Here is a 17292-nt window from a genome sequence, read left to right as displayed (position 1 = left end):
AAAGGTTAAAAGGATCATCTCTGGAGCAGAACAATGATGGTTTGTCTTGGGGAAAACCATTACATCCCTCTAAGCCACAATGTCCAAATCCTGAGTGATTAGGTAGTCTATGACTCACAAGCATATATCACATTAAGATATGTATATGACACTGAGAAGGCATTCAATATATTTTTCTTTTCATTCCTCCCTTCCCAACCTTCACTGTTGGCCAAAAGAAATTTATTTATTCTAGCGCTCAGTAGTCTTCTGTTTTGATTCTACCCAGGTGATCATGATAAAAGGACCAAAATCTCAATATGTTGGCACCAAAACTACTGTAGGGAGCTATTAACCAGGATGGCAGCATGGTTCTGTTTCTTTCTGCCAGAGACGACTCTGGCTTCTAGTGCCTTCAATGATTTAGGAACAGACAGCAATTCCATGTTTCCCGATTTGTGGATCACATCTCCAGAAGGTATTTAGTGAAGCTAATCACAATTTAAGGAACTGTGACAGTAGGGAACAGTAGAGAAAAAGCCTGACCTTAGGGTAAAGCCATTTCAGGACAAATTCTTATATTGTTGTTGTTGTTATTATGTGCCATTGAGTCAGAATCAACCCATAGCTGACCCTCCAGTGGGTTCTTAGATAGAGTTGGAGTGGATTGCTCATTTTTCTGTGGTGGATTCAAACTACATTATCTTGTTAGCACAAATCCTTACCACAAAGCTCTCTAATTCTTACATTGTTGCTATTATCTTGCTAACAAGTAAGATTATAAAATGAAGTTTGTTGTTGTTGTATTACCTCATTCATTTTAATGATAAAAAACACTACAATTAGTTAATTTAAATTTAAATTATATATTTCTAAAACTATAGAGATTTTAGGGAGGCCTGGTGGCCTAGTGGTAAGAAGCTGCACTGCAATCCTGAAGGCATGCAGTTTGGATCCACCAGCTGCTCCATGGGTGAAGGATGGGAAATCTCGATAAACTGCTTCTGGAAACCCACCAGAGTCAGCTATGGGTCGGTTCCAACTCGACGGGACACAACAACAAACAGAAATTTAAGGTACGAAAATATATTCAATGACTCAGATAAACAGTTTTCTATAAACAAGGAGTCTTTCCAGGAATTCTTTACTACAGAAACAAATAGTTTAACATCTAAGAAGCAGTAGATCAAATAAGCACTATAGGCGTTTTTCTAATTATAAAGTACTCAAAGGAAATACTGCTGGACAACTGGTAAGGCATTGTGCTGCCAACCCAAACAGAGACAGTTCAAATCCACCAGTTGCTCAGTGGGAAAAAGATGGGTAATCTCCTCCTGTGTGATTTACAGTTCGAAAATCCACTGGAAGGTCAGCTATGAGTCCATGTCTACTTGAGGAACAGAACAATAACGACAACAAAATAGTAAAAGTGGGCTTTATGAAAATAATGAGGCTTAAACTGGGCCACAAGGAAAGGGTGGAAATGAGAAAAGAGGACAGGAAATGATGTTCCAAGTGTGTTGTTATTATTGCTAGGTGCTGCAGAATCAATCAGAGCAGCCCTAAGAGCTTTACCTTGCCCTATCCACAGTCATCCTCACAAATCTCTGATAAACTCAAGCCTATTGTTGTTGTAACTGTGTCAATCCATTTTGTTGAGAGTCTTCCTCTCTTTCTCTGACCCTCCACATTTCCCAGTATGATGTCCTTTTCCAAGGACTAGAGCCTTCTAACAACATGCCCCAAGTATTTGAGGTGAAGTTTCAACATCTTTGCCTCTAAGGCAGAATCCTGGTTGCAGTTCCTCCAAGACAGACTTGTTTCTTTTGGTTTTATCCAACACCACAATTCAAAGGAATTGTTCTTCATCTATCATTCTTATTCATTGTCCAACTTTCAGATGCATATAAAACAACTGAAAAGACCTTGGGTTGGCTTAGTCTTTAAACTAACATCCTTGCTCTTTAACTCTTTAGAGAGGTCCTTGAGAGCACATTTTCCCAATGCAATACGCCTTTTGATTTCCTGACCGCTATTATTATGGGTTATTATTGTGATTCCTTTTAAAATTAAATAGTTGCAACTTCAATATTTTATCCTTCTATCATGAAGGATGTTGCCCAAATTCTTTTTGGTACAGTGACTCTGTGTGTTCCCTCCATCAATGCTTCCTGGATTATTTATGATTTTGCCCTTAGCAGCTCTCAGCATTGCAACTTGAGGCTTGAATTTGTCTTGCCATTCTTTCAGCTTGAGAAATGCCAAGCAACTTCTTTCCTTTTTATTCTCCTATTTCAAGTCTCAGCACTTTCCATTATACTACTTGGTTTTGTCTTCTTGAGCTGCTCTTTGAAATCTTCTATTCAGCTTTTTTACTTCAGCATCTCTTCTCTTTGTTTTGGCTTTTCTATGCTGTAGTGCACTTTTCAGAATCTCTTTCAATATCTGTTTTGTTTTGATTTTATTTCTCTCCTCTGTCTTTGTCATGATCTTTTGTTCTCTTCATGGATATCATTCCACAACTAATCTTGTAGTCAATCAATGGTGTTTAATGCCTCAAACCTATTCTGGAGATGATTTTTTTTAATTCAGGTAGGATAGACTCAAGGGCATATTTTGGTTCTTGTGGGCTTTTAAAAATTTTCTTCAGGCTCAATTTGAACTTGTTCATGAATAATTGATGGTCTGTTCCATAGTCAGTACATGGCCTTGTTTTGATTGCTGATATTGAGCTTCTCCAAAGATTTATTCCACAAATGTAATCAGTCTGATACCTACAGAGCATCAGGTGAGGTCTTTGTATAAAATCACTATTTTGTGGGGGTTTTTTTTGTTTGTTTGTTTTTTCCCAAAGCAAGGCTCAATTTTATTTACACTTATCCCAAAACGCATAATTTGGGGCCAAATGACAGGTCTTGAAAGGAATCTGAGGACCACAGAATAAAGTGATGGGGTACAGGAGAACAGGGAATGATGGGACCCAATCATGTGTCCTTCACATCAAGTCCCAAACATGGCAGGCTTTTCTAATCCTGTGAGCCCAGGTCAGGCCGTATCCTCTGGGCAGAAGAACTGTGCAGCAGCGTTCAGGATTTGGACTTGGATATAGCAAGTCCGATGAGGCCAGCTAGTCCTGCCACACCCAAGGCCATGCCTCCAACAGTGGCCATGCCCACCAGTCCATCTTTCTTCATGGCCTTGTCAATGAGATGTTCCGGCTCCTTGGCCTGGTTGTTCTGGGGTTCTGTCTGCAGCAGCCCTCGCACATACCTTAGGACCTTTTCATATTCCTTGAGCCAATAGTTCCCCACAGCCAGGTAGAAGACATAGTCCCGTTGTTCCTCTTTGCTCCATTTGGGCAGCAGCTCCTCCAGCAGTGAAATGCCTTTACGGATGTCATCATTGTATTTGCTTCGCACCAGACACCAGGCGTATTCAAACTCGGTGCTCTTGGATACTGAACCTGCTGCTTCCTAGGACTGAATTTTTTTTTTTCAAATTTCAGCAGGTCGTCCACAGACACCAGCTTGTTCAGCACAGCCTCCATGGCCGCCGCCCCAGGAATTCTCACAACACAGACACTACAGCTCCACAGTCTCTCTCCATGGCCCACAAACAAGGCTATTTTGTGTTTTCAAAAAACATATTTGTGATAAATAATTCATAGAGCACACAAAAATCAGTCACTCCATTTCCAGCCTCATTTCTATCACCAAGTCCATACTTTTCAATTAGCATTCCTGTTTCCAACTTTTGCATTGTAGTCACCAATTTCCAACTTTTGCATCCCAGTCAAAAAACTGGCCAACACTGAAATAGTTTAGGCAGTGTCATATATTCAAGAGACAATGGTAATGAAGGAAGGAGTTTAAGCTGCACTGAAGGCAAAATAAGGCCCCATGTGTCGATGTGATACCCCTGACATGTTTAAAATAACAGCTGCAGCCCTGGACATACACACTCACCAGTTTGTCAGAAATTTGGAAGACAGTGACCCGGTCAACTGACTGGAAAAGATCCATATTTACTCCCATTCCGAAAAAAAGATGATTCAACAGAATGTGAAAATTATAGAACAATATCATTAATATCACATGCAAGCAAAATATTGCTGAAAATCATTCATAACTGTCTAGAACAGTGCATCGCTAGAGAACCTCCAGAAGTTCGTGCTGGGTTTCGAAAAGGCCATAGTACCAAGGAAAGCATTGATGATGTCAGATAGATCCTGGCTGAATGCAAAGAATATTTGGAAAATGTCTATTTATGCTTTATTGACTATGAAAAAGCATTTGTGTGAATCATAACATCTTATAAACCACATTGAGAAGAATGAAAATCCCTGAACATAGCCTATACCTATATCAAGAAGTCTAAAAAGAGAGCAAAGGAAAACTACATTGTTTAAAATCAGGAAAAATGTATATCAGGGTTGTATCCTTTCTCCATAATGACTCGATCTTCACACTAAGCAAATCATCTGAGAAGCTGAACTCTTTGAATATGAATGTAGTATCTGGATGAGAGGAAGATTCATCAATAACCTGCATTATTCAGACGAGACAACCTTGCTTTCTGACAATACAGAGGACATTAAGCACTTGATGCAGAAGATCAAAGATTGCAGCCTTCACCATAGATCAAAGCCTTCAATATGGATTACATCTCAACATCAAGAAAACAAAAATTCCCACCATTGAACCAAAAGGCAACATCATGATAGATGGAGAAAAGATTGAAACTGTCAACTCCTTCATCTTACTCAGATCTACCATAAACACATTTGGTACCAGCTGTCAGGAGATCAGGAGACTTATTTCATTGGGAAAGTCTTCCATGAGGGGCCTCTCCAAATTATTGAGGTATAATGATGTCAGTTTGAGGCCTAAGTTGCGTCTGACATAGGCCATGGTCTTTTCAATCATTTGTCATGGTGCTAAGAGCTGGACAATGAATAAGGATGACAGAAGAAGAATTGTTGCTTTTGCGTTGTGGTGTTGGAGAAGAGTACTGAATTTCCCATTGACTGTCAAAATAACAAACAGATAACGTCTTGAGTACAGTACAGCCAAAGTGCTCCTTGGAGGCAAAAGTGATAAAGTTTCATCTCACATACTTTGGGCATGTTGTTAGGCTATTCCTTGGAGAGGGATATTATGCTTGGAAAGGTGGAGGGTCAGTGTAAAAGAGGAAGATATTCAACTGATGGATTGACACAGTGACTGCTGCAATGAGCTTAAGTTTGCCAGAAAACATGAGAAAGGCCTGGGTTCAGAACTGTTGTTCATAGGGTTACTATGAGTTGCACCCGACTCACAGGACGTAACAACAACAAATTATGAAGTATTAAAGGTGTCATTAGGTTACTTCTATGACAAGAACAGTAATCTGCTACTGTAAGGCTACTCAGGAAAGTAGGAATTGTAGGACATGGTCTAAATAGTTTCACAATCTGGCATTCTGTGGAAGTTAAAATCATTTTGTTGTTGTTGTTAGGTACTTTCGAGTCGAGAACAACTCATAGCGAGTGACCTTATTAACAGAAGATCTAAACCCTGTTCTATCCTGCGCCATCCTGACACACAACAGCCCATCACAAGAGTCACTGTGTCAATCCACCTAGTTGAGGGTCTTTCTCTCCTTTGCTGACCCTCCACCATTCCCAACATCATGTCCCTCTCCAAGGAATAGCACCTTCAAGCAACATTCCTAGAGTATGTAAGGCAAAGCCTTATAATTTTTGCCTCCAAAGAGCATTCTGGCTGCACCTTCTCCAAGACATATCTGTTTGTTCTATTGACTGTCTTGAATAGCAACTCTAAAAATTCAACAGATAACTTGACAGTAGGCATCTGTTACCTTTAACTCTAGTAATTGCTCTACATCTTGATCTATTTTTATCTTGTCTATAGTTTTCTTTTCCTACCTGCATGTTAGTATCTTCCCACTCTCTTAAAAATGGCTTGACAGTCTCTCTTTCTCTCTCTCTCAACTGACTGTCTCTCTCATAGTTTCTGTTTATTTTTGGCTTAAAATGATTATAACTTTCCTGTGTGTTTCCAAAGGAACTCCAGTGAGGCAGTGGTTATATTCTGGGAATGTCAAACAATACAAGTAGGTGGTTTGAATTTACCAGCTACTCGGATGGAAAAAGATGTGTGAGTCTGCTTTCCTACAGATTTACAGCCTTAAAAACCCTCTGGGCCTGTTGTATCCTGTCCTATAGGTTCACTATGAGTCAGAATTGGCAAAGGAGTTTTGGGTTTGTGTATCTGCAAATTCTTGTGTAACTCTAACACATACTGTGTGCTTCTGATACATGTGTCATAAACAAAAGGGTCTAAATGATCAAATCTGTTGTTACTATTTAGTGCCATGTTATGAGTCATATCAACTATGACTCATAACAACTGGTCACTGTGTCAATGCATCTTGGTGAGACCCTTCTTCTCTCAGTCCCTCTACTTTTCTTGGTATTCTGTCCTTTTCCAAGGTATGTGAGATGAAGTTTCACTAATCTTGCTCCTTTTAAGAGATCTCTTTTCTAGACTTATCCTCCAGCACTATATCATACAATATTCTGCAGCTACTTATGAGATTCCCCCCACCAAATCTGGTCATTTTTTTTCAAAAGTAGACCACAAAGTTCTTCTTCATCTCACATACTTTGTGTATTTTGTCATAAAGAATCAGTTCCTGGAGAGGGACATCATGGCTAATAACTTAAATGGTCAGAGTAAAAGAAGAACATCTGAGAGAAGGATTGTAGGCTCAAACATAGTAATGATTGTGAGGAAAGGACAGGACCAAATAGTGTTTCTTTTTCTTGTACATAAGGTCACTATGACTCTGAAGTAACTGGATGACACCTAACAAGAACAATTCATACAAGGTCTGCCTGGATGAGTAAATTTGGGTGAGGTCTAATCAGCTTTGGTCAGGGTGATAGGATTACTTGGCAGTAGGGTTGGAATGAATCAGTTCATTACATGGCACTAGGTTGGAATGAACAAGTTCATTCCAAGGGGTAAAAATAAATTAATTGGCTTGAAGCCTTCCTTGTGTGGCATACACCATAGCAATGGTCCATGCAGAAGTTCTTAGAAAAGGGTCTGGACTTTTTAGTTTGGACAACCTATCATTGCCTATATTCCAACTTGGAGGACAAAGATTAAAAGGTAAAAAGCCACTCATGCTTGGGGAATAATGAGTAAAACAGGAAGCTAAGGAGGATGTGAAAGAATAGTGGAAGGAAATAATGATTGTAAGCACCTGAGCTGTGAAATATTATAAGATTATCTTTTATTATCCATAAAGTTTAGCTTATTTAATTCTCAAACTAACCCTCATGGGATTGACATTTATTAACATTTTATACAAGGGGAAACTTGAGGCCAAATTGTTTAATATTATTTAATAACTGAGTTAAAATTTAACCCTTAGGGTAAATTGGTACACTTCCCAGGGCAACTGTGAGGGATGCATTTGGAAATGGAGTAATAGACTACATATTACTGAAAGCTCTAAGTGTCACTTCAAAGGAGTTTGGTAGAGAATCATTGAAGTGTTTGTACTGGGAAGAGAGAAGAGTTGTATGGAAAGTGATGCCTTAGGGAAATTAATAAATCTAGCATTTTTTTAGTACTAACATGTCAGATGCTATAATAGATGCCTTACATGAATTAGCTTATTTACTTATCACAACAATCTTATGAGGTAAATATTTTATTATCTTCATTTACTGTGGAAACAGAAACAAAACAAAAAAAGAGGCCTATTAACTTGCCCAAAGATGACACTTCTATTAAATGGCAGAACTAGGATTTGAACACTAGCAGTCTGGCTCAGAAATTAATCCAGTATGTAGTATCACAATCTGCATTATGCAGATGATACAACCCTCCTTCCTGAAACTGAGGAGGACCTGAAGTGCTTGCTACTAAGTGCTTGCTAAGGTGCACCTGATCCAGACCACAGTCTTTGCAATTACTTCCTATGCGTGAGAAAGCTGGACAATAACTAGGGATGCTAGAAGGAGAACTGATGCCTTTGAGCTATGGTGCTGGAGAAGAGTATTGAATATGCCACGGACTGCTAGGAGAACAACCAGGTTCATGCTAGAGAGGGTGAAACGAGGCTGCTCCTTGGAGGCAAGGATTCTGAAGCTTCATCAGACATACTTTGGACATGCTGCAAGGAGGGAAAAGTGATTGGAGAGGGACGTCATGCTTAGGAGGGTGGGGGGAAATTGCAAGAGGGGAAGCCTCTCAATGAGATGGATTGATTCAGTGACTGGGGTAATGAGGATAGGTGTGTCAGAGACAATAAGATTGGCACAGGATAGAGCAGGGCTTACAGCTATTATACATGAGTCACAAGTGACTTGACAGCACATTACAACAATAACAGCATGTAGTACAAAGGATTAATTAAAGAAGAAGCATCTAGATATAGGAAGACCTATAGTTAAAAATGATGACAGTTGGATCAGAATAATGGAGTTGGGAAGAAATGAAAAGGATCAATTTGAGAGACCTCTCTGCCTCTCACTCTAAAGGATGAAAAGATGTCTTTTGTCTGTTGTTTCTTTTGTTCCCTGTTTATTTATCTCTGGCTAAAACAGAAGGGGGGAAAAGAGAATGAGATCTGCAGGTGTATCTAGTGTCTCTCTACAGTAATAGTCTTAACCCACATGACTTGTTCTTTCCAATCAAAAGGTAGTAATTTTCTAATCTCAAAGGAGAGAGGCATTTGGCCCCACCAAACAAGACTCTAACTACCATCTATTGTATTTACTGGTGATTTATACACAATAGTCTCCCTAGCAACGAGGAACTAACAACTCGATTGTTTGGAGCTAAAATGAAATCTCAGATTTCAGAAACTACATTCTAAAAGGATGCAGTATCTCAGAAAGACTCATGTATTTTTCCTAGTACTAAAATTTTAAAAATGGAATGTTCTTTAAGGCAGTTATTCCATATGCTCTTTCCATGTGAAATGAATCTAACCAAATGAAAATATTTCATAAAATTAAGGAGAAAGTTAATTGAAGACATTTGAAAACTTAATTGTTGACAATCTTCAAAATAACTCAATTTGTCATAGAAAAAAAATGCATTCCTATAGTTACCAATATCCTAATCATCCACATGAAAAGAAAAGTGAAAAACCGCAAAAGGAGCTAGGTGTTTCCATATGCATGATCTCTTTTTAATCTAAAAGTGGTTTCCATACTTTAAGTAATCATTTTGTCTCCTGCCTCCAGGCAAGATTATTTGTTAAATGAACACTCTGTACTTACATGGCAAAAGCTATAGGTTAAGGGTATTTAGCCCACTGGGTGACTGGCTATTGATTCACATTAAAAAATAGATGCAGGTCTGGCTGCAGTCGAGGCAGTTGGGGTAATGGCAGTTTAGACCTAATGGTCAAAGTAGTGAATGCAGTAAGGCAAAACCTTGTTGATCTCGAGCACAGGCTACAAGAACATCAATGTAGTATTTAGTCTAACAACTCTGCCAAAGCTTAGTATCATACTGGCAGCATTTTTCAAAAAGCTGTCATCAGCTTGGTTTTGATACACAGCAAGCCCATGTGTAGAACTGGTTGATCTTTCAAAAGTATTTTAAATTACTTCTGGGTAGACTCAAACCTCTAACATTTTGGTTGGCTGGTGAGGACATTAAATGTTTTACACTATCTAGGGACCCCTCTACACTGATAGAAAACCTAAAGCATTACGTTGTCTCTCTTCCGCAGTTTCTGGAGGAACTAAGAAGTAGTCAGTGAACTCAGGTAAGGGGTTCTTACCATAGTTGCTTCCCAGTAAGGTGGATTGCAATATCCAATGCACTTTGTTGTGGATCTGGGAGAGCAGAGAGAATCCTCCCCAAACCTGCTTCCTTGTCTAAGGATAATTATTGATTTTTATACTTGAGTTAATTATTAATCTTCTTAAAATTTAGTATCACTGGTTAAAAGCTATAGAATTTTTTATATCCCAATAACAGTCTACATGCAGTTACTAGTAAACAGACAACTTGTGATATGATTTACATATGACTGAGAAAAACAGTTTCAAAAAGTAAATGCTAATTCAGGAAAGTTGCATTTCCCCCCCTGGTAAACAGCTTCAGGTACAGTTCACACATTACTGAGAAATATACAGCTTTAGGATTCTTACTTACAGTTTCTAGTTAACACACAACTTGGAGTACAGTTTACAAATGACTGAGAAAAGACAAATGCTAATTCAATGCAAGATGCATTTCTCCCCCTGGTAAACTAACAGCTTAAGGTATTCTGCATGACTATAGAGACGTTACAACAAGGTCTCAGTTTTGCAGGCTGGAGGCACATGATATTAGTTTTACAACTATACTGAACAGTTGAGTAATTCTGAACTTATTAATACTACACTACCATGGTGACTGAAAGCTGTGATATATATGATAAATAACATTGGAATTTATTTCAATTGAGAGTCCTCTTAGCCTTAAACTATTTGGTTTTTATAATTAGTGATCACATCCATTAAACTATGATCTCAACATATTTTATTAACGATTGCTGTTGTTGTTGTTATGTCCCATTCGGTGCTTGCAACACATCTTGCTCTATCCTGACTCAATCCCACTGTCTCGGACACACCTCCCCTCACTACCCCAGTTACTGTATTAACCCATGTCATCCAGTGTCTCCCTCACCTGCACTATTTCTCGATACTTCCAAGCATGATATCCTTCTCCAAAGACTGGCCCCTCCTGGTTACATGACCAAATTATGTGAAACAGAGTCTCAAAACTCTTACCTTCAAAGAGAAACTTGTTTTCACCTTTTCCAGGACAGACTTGTTAGTTCTCTTGGCAGTCCATGGTATGTTCAAAACTCTTTTTCAGCACCACAACTCAAAAACATCAATTATTCTTCTATCATTCTCAGTCATTGTCCAGCTCTCTGATGCACAGAAAATCATTTTAAAGACTATAGCTTTGATAGGTGTACCTTAGTCTCTAGACTGACATCCTTGCTCTTCAGTACTCTAGAGAGATTGACAGCAGATTTTCCTCATGCAATTTGTCTTTTGATTTCCTGACTGCTGGTGCCAAGAGTGTTGATTGTAGAACCAAGCAAGCTGAAATTATTAACAACCTCAATCTCTTCTCCATCTATCATGGTGCTGCCAATTGGCACAGTAGTGAGAATCTTTGTTTTACTGATGCTGAGTTTCAATTCATATTGCAAACTACAGTCCTTGACCCTCAGCAGCAGATGCTTCAGGTCCTCCTCACTTTCAGCAAGTAAGATTGTGTCATCTCCATAATGTAGGTTGTTGACGAGTCTTCTTCCAATCCTGATGCCACAATCCTTCTCATAGAGCCCAGCCTCTTAGATGATCTGTTCTGCATATAAATTGAAAAGGTATGGAGACAGGAGTCATCACTGACACACTCCTTTGTGATTTTGAACCATGCAGTGTTTCCCTGCTCTGTTCTGAGTACTGCTTCCTGGTTAGAGTACAGGTTTCACATAAGCACAATCAAGTGTTCCTGGATTCCCATTTTCCTCAAGGTTAGCCACAATTTGTTGTTATCCACACATTCAAATGCCTTTGCATAGTCAATGAAAGACAGATAGACATTCCTCTGGTACTCTCTGCCAAAATCCATCTGACATTGGCAATAATGTCTCTAGTGCCACGATCTCTTCTAAACCCAGCTTGTATTTCTGATAGTTCTTTGTCAATGTACTGTTCCAGTCATTTCTGGATAATCTTCAGCAGGATTTTGCTAGTATGTGATATTTGTAGACTTAATCAATGATATACATAAGGTGCAGTCTAGCGCAGAAAAAGGAAAGGTAGTAAGCATGAATTCCCCAAGTCAAGCTCAGACAAAAACAAAATATGTATTTCTTGCTGAACCACCATGCCTAATTGCAAAAAATTTAAGCCGGCTATGTCCAAGTAGTTCAGTTATTTCTCATTAGTTCAGGTTGAATGTTGCTGAGACTAGTAGTTGCCATCAAGTTGGTGCTGATGTATAGACAAAACCTTATGTGTATCCGAATAAAACACTTCCTGGTCCTGTGCCATTCTCAGATTAAATTCCTAGTCATAGCCATCATTTTCCCCCACGTTTTCACTCCTTTTCCCAGATTAATGTATACCTCTGAATACTTTTTGGGTTCAGAAACTAGGTACAGGGAATCCCTTTGTGTTAACCTGGCTTGCTTAGGGCTCTGTATGTAAGTCGTTCTATCTGATTCCAAGCACATATGTTGTAAGATACTTCTTTGAATGGTGGATCAATTAGCTTTTATTGTTTACATACCAAGTCAAAACTTAATAGTTAAAATAATAACTATTAATTTAGTTCTCAACTCTGTGATATGTGTTTTGATTTATGAATCTACAGTTAGCTGGCAGGCAGGGAGCTCCTCACTTATATGTGTAGTGATTGCTTGACATCTCAAGGATGACAGAGTAACTAGACCATATGTTTTTGATGATCCAACAGGCTAACTGGGGCTTATTCACTAAGTGATCACTAGTTTCAGCATAAACAAAAGAAGGAAAAACATAAGACACAAGCACTCCTTCAAGTGTATATTTTGTCATCTCCTTTTATAAAGCCCTCTTAACCAAATCAACCTACATGTCAAGGTCCATAAACTCTATGAACTTTGATAAATGTTTATAGTTGTAGAGGGCCTTCAGGTCTTTTGTTCCTAGGGTTTCTATGAGTCATGCTCGACTCAAAGGCAGTCAATAACAACAATAATTATGGAAATATTAAGTCTTTTAAATAAAATAATGATGAACTTTAAAAAATACTAAGATTTCTTAGACTCAACAGAATGAGAGCTTCAAATAGTAATAAGAACAGAGAACTACATTTCTACAAATTTGAATTGGACTATGAAAATAATATTTACTACAAGGTGTTTTTTCCCCATATTTTTGCCATAGCAAAATTATGTTCTTTGCTATGACAAATTTGATGACTTGGCATAACATGACATAAAATCACCCAATTCCAGAGGTCAGAGGTTCTCATTAAGAATTAAGGTGGTAACAAGGCTACAGGTTTTAAAGGAGGATCTATTTTCTTATCTTCTATCTTCTAGACCCTTTTCACATTCGTTGATTCATAGCTTCTTTCATATTAAAGTTTTCACAGTATCCTCTCTCTGTGTCTTTCTCTTTCTCTCTCATCTCTGTTTTCATCATCATATGTAATGTTCTGATTTTGGCCTGCTTGCCTTTCTTATATAAGGCCTTATCATTAGAATGAACTCACCACATAATCCAGAATAATCTTTACTTCTAAAAATCATGAATGTAATCACATCTGCAAAGATCTTTTTTTTTTGTCATGAAAGAAAACATATTCACGGGTTTCATGTATTAGAATGTAGACACTTTTAAGGGGCCATTTTTTCTGCCTAATATCTAGGGTTCTCTGAGCTGTGTTAAAAGACTTAGGCAGTTTCACCTTTATATGCATAACGTCTTTTAAGGTCTCAATGATCTAGTGCCTAGGAAGATAGTCTTCTACACAGAGCTAATGCTTACAGCTAATATGCTGCCATTGTGCACTTGCCCATAGTCAGCATCTGCACATATTGTTTGGTATCTGTGCTGTATCAGTTGTTAAATGTTTTTAATACAACCTTTGGTGGTGACAGTGATAAGTGGAGAAGTGCCATCCTGATGATGGGAGCAATTAGAAAGAATCCCTTGAGCAAGGCAGCCTACAGAGCTAAATGGGCTGAATAAGATAGAGATTTGGATGATTAGGTGGTGAAGGAAGTAAATAAAAATGATTACATTCTCCATACATATGTCCTGGATAATATACAAAGCTAGCTAGTGTTTCCAGCAATTAAAAAGCACATAGTACCAGTATTGTAATTCTTTCAGGAATTTGTAGTTATGTGTCATCAAATTGCTTGTGTCTCATGTACAATAGCTCTGAACCTTGCTCTATCCTGAGCCAACCTTATTGTCTCTGACACACCTACCCCTATTACCACAGTCACTGAATCAATCCAAATCAGTAAGGATCTTCCTCTTTTGCACTGTCCCTCCACCCTCCAAGCAGGATGTCCTTCTCCAAGGAATGGTCCCTCCTTGCAACATGCCCAAAGTAGGCCAGACAAAGCTCCAGAATCCTTGCCTCCAAGGAACAGCCTGGTTTTAACCTCTCTAGGAAGAACCTGTTTGTTCTCCTAATAGCCCGTGGTATATTCAACATTCTTCTCCAGCACCACAGCCCAAAGACATCAATCTTCCTTCAACCATCCCTAGTCATTGTCCAGCTCTCTGAATCATAGCAAGTAATGGTAAAGACCTGTATCAGGTGCACCTTAGTCTCTATATGGACATTATTGCTCTTCAGCACTTTGAGGAGGTCTCTGACAGCAGACTTTCCCAATATAATTTGTCTTTTGATTTCCAAAAAGTAGTACATCTATAAAAAGTTCATTTGGCAAAAGATAGACATATCTACAACTACAACACAAAAGTAGCTACTAACTGAGGCGGCATATGTACAACAAAATATCTCATGATACTTACTTCCTTGGTTTGTATGTTTAGGATTATAGTTTCATGGGAAATCTCAGTTAATTGGTTTAATGATGTGTTTCAAGCTTCTAAAGGCAGGCAGTTCAAATCTACCAGTTGCTCCACAGGAGAAAGATGGACAATCTCCTCCCATGTGATTTACTTCCTCTCAAAAATCCACTAGAGGATCAATTATGAGTTGGTTCAGATTTAACGGCACATGACAATATTCTACTACTTAGTTCATTGTATAGTGCCTGAGGTCTTAAAAGCTTACAAGCAGTCATCAACAATTGGTCTCTATTCACCAGGAGCAATAGAAGAAAAAGGAGCATGGAGATATAGGATGTGTAGTTAATTTCTTCTAGGAACAGCTTCCACTTTTGCCATAAAAACAGAAGTACTAGATGATGTTGAACCATAATTACAAAACATTTTAATAAAATATTTCATAAAAGAAACTTGGTCAGAGTGGAAATTCAGAAAATAATTGTACAGCACTTGTCTGTCAGTTGCAGTACTGAGATGACTCATAGGTTACTCTAATGCTGGAAACTACGCTACTGGTGTCTCAGGTACCATCAGAGTCACTTATGGTGGATAAGAATTTCCACATAGATTTAAGACAAACTAGGAATCAGGATTGACCATCCACTTCTTAAACAACAGGCCTTCAAAAACTCTGAACAATAGAGGAACATTTTTGGCTATAGTACTAGAGATAATGTCCTATGTTAGAGATGGTCAGGATAGCACAGGATAAGTAGGATTCAGGTCCATTGTTCACAGAGTTACTATGAGTTTCAGTCAACTCAATAGTGCCTAACAGCAAAACTGGCATAGTGTGATTCATGTTGGTTTGCTTACCGAAAGGTCAACAATTCATATCCCCAGCTTCTTCAAGTGGTAAAGGAGAAAGTTTCCTCCTGTTAAGATTTAGAACCTGAGAAACCTGATGGAGGCTCACCAGGACTCAAAATCCATATGATAGCAGTGGGGATTTTATTGAATTTGTATTTTCTGGAGCCATGGAGCCTAGAAGAACCTCCCAAAACTATTGACTTGAATCTTTAAACTTTAAATAAAAATACCCTCTGAATACTTCTTAAAACTGAATCATAGTTTGTACTCATGCATTATTTTTTTAAAAAAAGAAAAGCCCAGTCTTGAGTATTATGTTCTTTTAAGAACTACTACACTTGGTCAAACTGACAACTCAAAGGATTATGTAATCTTAAAGATCAGTGACTTTATTCTTATTAGGGGATATAGGAGGTATGTGAATGGTTGTATAACTTGAGGAATATAATCAATGTCACTAAATTGTGCATGAGGAAATTATTAAATTGGTATATTTTTGCTATGTATATTCTAAACAGCAACAAAATAACAAACCACAAAAAGAAAAAAAGTATATAGTATCAGTTAGTCTGGAGCAAAGATTCTCAAACTTTCCTGTACAATAGAATTTATTATATAAAAAAAAAAAGTAAAATTCAAGACTGTGTTTTTTTTATCCTCTCCTCTAGAGGATTCTGATTTAGAAGGTTTAGGGAACCTCAGAAATCTATATATTGTAAATCGTAGACAATTAGAAATGAGAATATTCTAGTGTTGATTCATTTATGAAGAGAAGTTCATCATAGTGGTAAAGACAAAAAGAATCCTCCAGGCTACTCACTTACCATCTGTCTTCATTCCTAAAGGCTCATTTCATGAACTAGGTCATACAATTCATGGTGAGGCTTGGTTTACACAGATTCTAATATGTCTACTGTTTGTATTTCAATTCCTCTGTGACTGTTTGAACATTTTTATCAAATTAATAAATCTTACAGCATCATTTCCATATTTATTTATTTGACAAACTCTTGAGGGAGCCTATATTAAAAAAAAGAATATAAGGCAGTGACTGATATCATGATTAGAAGATATTCCTCACAGTCTCAATTACAAGGTAAATTGAACATATTTTTATTAAGCATTAAATATTTATAGTTAGGGCCTGTAAAATTTTTTGTCTCTAGGTATTCCAGGCATCAGAAAGCTGGACAATAACTAAGAATGATAGAAGAATTGATGCCTTTGAGCTGTGGTGCTGGAGAAGAGTATTGGATATACCATGAACAACCTAACAACAACAAAAGTCTGATAGAAACTAGTCGAATTGCTGAGATTATGAACTCCTTAGTAACCCCCGAAACCTGGAACTGATCTCAACTCATGGCTCAACGTTGGTTTTTTTGTAATGAACATTTACAGAGATTTTGGACTTCTATTCATTCATTGTTGCACTTTTCTCCCTGACCACCCCTCCCCCCCCCCAGTTCGCTCCTCTCCTTGAAAAGTAAAAGAAAAAATCCTTCATTGGTATACAATACCACCACCACCACCACCACCAGGTACACTCCACTGTGCAGCCTTCATTCCGGACTCTTGTCATAACCATAATACCCAATCATATATTGCTTTTAAACTGTTCTCTCCCTCATCTGTTTCAATGTAGTGTATGTAATTTATCCCATTTTTCTCAGTCTCTTCATCTTTCAATCAAAAAATAATCATACCCAAAAAAGTAATCAACCATACAAGATTATAATGACAGCATTTAACTAGGGATAAAGCTCAGAAGGCAATAAATGATAGGAAATTATAAATTAAAACATCAAAAAAGAGGAGGAAAGGGGAACAAGGCTCTTGCTTTGTGGAGTTTGCAATCAATGTCAAAAGTTAAAATGTGT

General features: G+C 38.0%; 1 pseudogene; it reads right to left on the bottom strand.

Annotated features, from left to right (window-relative positions):
* Positions 1-3065: 3065 nt before the first annotated feature.
* Positions 3066-3526, bottom strand: LOC102874146 (annotated as a pseudogene).
* Between the last annotated feature and the right edge of the window lie 13766 nt (positions 3527-17292).

Source organism: Elephantulus edwardii, unplaced genomic scaffold (genome assembly GCF_000299155.1).
Source record: "Elephantulus edwardii isolate Elephantulus edwardi_28Jun2011 unplaced genomic scaffold, EleEdw1.0 scaffold00040, whole genome shotgun sequence".
Taxonomy (NCBI): Eukaryota; Metazoa; Chordata; class Mammalia; order Macroscelidea; family Macroscelididae; genus Elephantulus; species Elephantulus edwardii.
The sequence above is the reverse complement of the archived record's forward strand: the minus strand, read 5'-3'. Positions and strand labels throughout refer to the sequence as shown.